This window comes from Bombyx mandarina, chromosome 04 (assembly GCF_030267445.1).
Source record: "Bombyx mandarina strain Sakado chromosome 04, ASM3026744v2".
In the NCBI taxonomy this organism is placed as follows: Eukaryota; Metazoa; Arthropoda; class Insecta; order Lepidoptera; family Bombycidae; genus Bombyx; species Bombyx mandarina.
Window position 1 is genome coordinate 7,217,766 of NC_143211.1, and position 5,690 is coordinate 7,223,455.

Sequence of the window (5,690 nt, forward strand, 5' to 3'; positions counted from 1 at the left end):
GCCGGCTGAAGTTTGCTTATCATGCGTGTGTAGTAAGGTTTTAATGTGTCGAACCAGTATGAACAATGAAGTCGGACAGTCACACATATCTCGTCAACCAATACAGTCGAATTATATATTGTTTAGAGCCTCGTAAATCAGTGTAGACCAAGCGTACCGTATCGAATAATAAATACATAATTAAAAAACGTATATTTTAACTCGCCTTTGTCTGATTTTACTCTGACATACAAAATAATAATTACCATTAAATACAATACGCTAAAGTGGTAGCCTCGACGTGATTTGAACACGCAACCTTCTAAAGTATGTTAGATACTTTTTCATAAAATGAAATGTTATTAAATAAATATTAGTGCTATTCTCAGTTTACGTAATAAAATCATTCTAGGTGCACGTATTCTTGTAATAACTATTAAGATTATAATTTACTGCAATATTTTTTACAACGTAAGTTGTTGACATTTTCAATAATTAACTAATTTAGTCGATTTTTTTAAAACCCTGTATACGTCAATTCATCTACATTCATACTGTACCTTTTGTCTACACGAAACGTTACTTCAGTGGTCTACACCAACGTGGTTATTTTTTCTCCCCTATGAAATAATTCTCCTTGCCTCTACTACCCTCCATAATAAGTAAAAAGTGCGTATTTCATGTTAATGCTAACTGCAAAAAAATTAGTATTTCAAATAGCAACCAGATTGGCGCTCGCGTGTTGGCCTTTTATTTATTTTATCTTAGATCAGATCTAAGATTAAGGAGGGTAGAGGTAAAGAGAACAATCTCATATGGGAGAAACTTGAATAAGTGCCCCATTTTTAGCACTAAATATTTACGTTTTGAGTATTTTTTTTAATTGAGTTCTAAGAAAATTATATAATTTTAATTGAATCATCTTATCCAGATGATAGTGATGACGATGATTTATCGAGTGCTCCGAGTTTAAATCAATCAATTATTTCATCATCAAGTGATATATTTATTTAATGAAACAGATGAGTTATTTGAGCCATTAATAAAATATCTGATGACAGGCAGTACTTTTGAGAGCGCTCGATTGTGCGAAGCGTTGCTGTAGTTGGAACATTCAACGTTGAGCATTATGCCGCATAATTAAGGGTGAGACCGATATATTAGTATTCATTATGATATTCGTAATACAGCTTGTATTCGTGTATCGGTAATCCGTCGAATTCTGATATGCTAATATTCCGTATTACTCTATTCATAATATTAGCCAACTCACATCGGTCGGGTTGTATCTATCACTCGATAATATACTGGCATACGCCGTACGTGTCTCGCGGATATCTGTCTATCACATTCATAACAATACTGCATGCGCTAAGAGTAAGTGAGATAAACTACATGTTTACATATTGAGCAATGAAAATAAGTACATATCATTATGAGTATAAGGACTATTTTTTAATTCAACTTTTTACATGTCAAAGATGCTAGTGGGAATTTTTAAATGCATTACTTTTCAATGTTTGAACCTTCATTTCTTGATTCAACTAAAGATTCTACTCAAGGCAAAATAGTGCATTTTTACATTTATTGGAATAAAATCGGTGAGCTTTATTTTCATTATTTTAATTTTATTTTCTGTTTCTTTTGAATTAGTTGGTTTTAAAACGATGATTTGAAAAACGAAAGTAGGTACGGTAGTTGACATTGTTTACCAATTTCATAAATTAATTTTTTTTTACACAAAATGTAATACTGCCACAACTAAATTAAGTGTTTTTACGTAATAAATTATGATGACAATATATTTTTGCGGTGGTATTTAATTATCTTCTACGGACTTCTCAAAATTTAAATAAAAGTTTGATTTTTTTATTTTTTTTTATGAAGTGTGATTTGAATCGAAATGACTTTCTAAACAAACGGTTCGTGGATTATAATATTATAGGTATTGTGTACCCACTAGCCACCTCAATACCATGTGAGAGGACTTTTTCAAAAAATTTTCCAAAAAATTTTTCAAAATTTCTAAATTTTTTTCTGACCGACGTAACAGGCTTTCGGTAGAAAAAGTAAAAAAGCTGATATTTTTATGCACCAATAAGAAATAAATAATATTACTAACTTGTTGTTTATATTAATGTACAATGTTGACCAAATTCTGATTTAATAATATTATTAATTTTAATGTACATAATATTACTTGTAAAATATTTAGTGTGAAGTCAAATTCCTAGATACAATATACTATTTATATTATTAACTAGCTGACCCGGCAGACTTCGTAGTGCCTCAATCGATAAATAAAAGACCTAAGCTTTTGTATAAAATAAACTTAAAACAAACAAAAGGAATCCGACGAACGGGGGACACATCAAAGGAAAAACAAAATTGTTATTTTTATTTAATTCCGAGCATTTTCATATTTATCTACCCTTGAAACCTTCTTTGGACTTCCACGAATAATTCAAGACCAAAATTAGCCAAATCGGTCCAGCCGTTCTCGAGTTTTAGCGAGACTAACTAACAGCATTTCATTTTTGTATATATAATACCTTAACTAATACGTGAATATCCTGATATCTTAATATACTTCGATAAAACGGATAAACGAGTTAAAATTAATACGGTACGAATACCGTATTAAGTGTATTAATAATCATTAACTTATTTCACGAATACCGTATTAAGTTTAACTCGTTTACCCGTTTTATCGAAGTATATTATGATATCAGGATATTCACGTATTCGTTAAGGTATTATAATATTACATCATGAATATATTAGTATTCGCTAATATTGATAAATATCGGTATTAACCCATCTTTACGCATAATGCGCTCTAGTGCTGTAAACTACCAAAAATTCCGGATTGAAAATGCTTAAACCAATTTAGTGCTACTCTCACAGACACTGCACTAGGTCCATAAACATTGCAAATTTTTTTCGTGGCTTGCGTTGCATTTTTACCTTTTTTGTAGTAAAATTTTAAAATGTATCAAATTTCTTCATTAGAGTCACTCATCTTGACAGTACGAAAAATAAATAAAAATCAGACATTTTCCTAATTTGTCTTTGGAATTATCTTTTTTAAAATTTAAACTTTTAATGATACCAAAACCAGCCAGATACAAATAGTATAGCCAAAGAGATTTTATTAAAAGTTCATACATACTATAATGCGAAAAGATTTTTTCCCCAACCTATTATTTAATGACTAGTGTTTACGTAGTCCAAACTAATTTCGTCAAATATATAATCTAAAATTATTGTTGTGTTAAAACGTGGAGACATCGGTTGCATTTCCTTATCAGCTTTAAATAAAATATTCTTTGTGATTTTGTAGTGCTTACAGCTCTCTCGTCCTTTTTTATTTCTCATTTCTCTATCTTATTCTAATAACTTTCAGCGCCTTTTTTTAAATTTACCCGGCTGCTACTGTAGCGCCACCCCTATTTAGCAGATTTTAACGGACACTTTTTCACAACAGAGACGGTTCTCCTTACTTCTATCCTCCATATCCATCTAAGATAATGTCAGCGCAGTTCATAAATATTTTCTTTTTGTATGAGTTTTTTTTTACGTTGCAGTGACAAAAATATATGAAAATTAATTGCCGCTGGTACATAATTGTATTTACTTCTAAGTCCGAAAGCAATAGCGATTGTAATTTTAGTTTCTTAATCTTGACGATACACGCAATTTCAAGAATAATAGATTTCTGTGCAAGGCCTTACCCAGTGGCTGAATAGCGCAAGCGTTAAAACTATCAAATCGTCCATCCGCATACGGGGACACCAGATACAAAGACATATTTATAATATTTTTCATTTATTTCATATATTTCATTTATTTATAATATTTTTTTAGATAAAGTTGTAACGTTATTGTTTTGTATTATACATTAAAATATTATTTGAAAATGTTAATGATGGAGTAAATGTTAAAGATGCCAAAACACCATTGTTTGTATTTTTGTCGGTATGTCTGTAATCTGTATGCTCTCTGTATGTTTGTGCATAAGCTACGTATGAACTTCTTCATAGATTTTAATGAAAAATAATATTATCACAGCTGATTAACTACTACGTAGTATCCTGCACATAGTATAGAATTCTTTTTAATGCGCCTAAATCAAACACGTACCTTTTCTAAAAAAAAAGAACTCGTGCGTATATACATTAATTTAATTAAAACTAAGTGTTGCTTATGAAAGTTCCCAAAGGATGACGCCACAATATGCGAATCCGAATCTAAAAGAATATTGCACTTGCGTCCGCTATTTCTAAAATGATATTATGCGAAGATTTTAATAGAATAATAGAATTACTCATTCTATATTAAAATAACTCTACAGTAATACACGGGAACGCCAGCTTATTGCATCCTGATAAATAGTGACAAAGCGCAATTTTTGCGTGACTGTTGTTACACAATTGTTTGGGATCAATGTACGATTTGTACACCCTGAGGCAGTGAAAGCTTTGATCAGAATGTTGTAAATTATTAGCCAAAGTAGCAGACCAATGGAAGAAGTAATTGCACTTATTGATGATACCTTCGGCAAACGTTCCTAGTATTAGTAACGCTGGTGGTAGAATGTCTTGTGAGTTAGCATGGGTAGGCACCACCACCCGGACTATTTCTACCGTAAAGCAGTAATGTGTTTCAGTTTGAAGAGTGGGGCAGTCGTTGTAACTATGCTGGGACTTTAGAACTCATACCTCAAGGTAGGTGGTGGCATTTACGTTGTAGATGTCTATGGGTTCCAGTAAACACGTGGCACCAGGTGAGCCGTGAGCTCGTCCACCCATCTAAGCATTAAAACAAACCGTGGAAATCAATCGTGAATATTTTTTAAGAACGTATTTCATTAGAAAAATTGTTATTCGCCTGTGGGATTCGAACACCCGGGGAATCGCAATATACGAATGCACTGGACGTCTTATCCGTTAGGCCACGACGACTAAAATGATGCATGTAAGACATGTATCATTTTAGAGTCCAACAAATTTTCTTTCGAAATCCTTTTTAGCCAGTTCGTTAGTCTTTTCATTGCTTTTAATACTCTAATGGATACTCAAACTAGGTTGAACCTGTTACGCCTTCCCAGCTTGTTTAGGTACGAATGCGATCTTGACTACAAAGGCTCTATATGAAACAGAAATCTGTGGCACTGTGCATATAAATTGGATTAAACAGGACTATTTGGCGCGAACGTGAGAAGTGAAGTTGTGGGGTTTGTTTTGTTTGGTCTATTTAGTGTTTCTTCAGATTTAAATGTGTAATAACGGTGGTTCATTAACTGTTTAGTATCTGTGAAAGTGTACAAATTTGGGAAAATGAAACAAATCCGCCGAACGTAACTTCTCAGGATTCTCCAAAAAGTCCACTGAAAAAGTCTCAGTAAATGACAACATTTTACTGAGATTATATTTCATTTCATTTCACTTCATTCATATTTTCAGACTGTTGGCTGTATGGTATAATACCATTGTCTTTCCAGTTGGAAAAATAAAACTCCTACTGCTGACTGCCGTCTATGATTATGAGTCACTGATCCGACAGTGCGACAATGTGCATTTTCGCGCCAAAAGTGAAAAGGTTTGTGAGATCAGATTTCATAAACCAAATTAGTGAAAAGGGCAGGCACACAACAGTCATTCCTTTGTTGTGAGAAATTATCTATTTTTGATTGAGGTAAATGTTTTGAT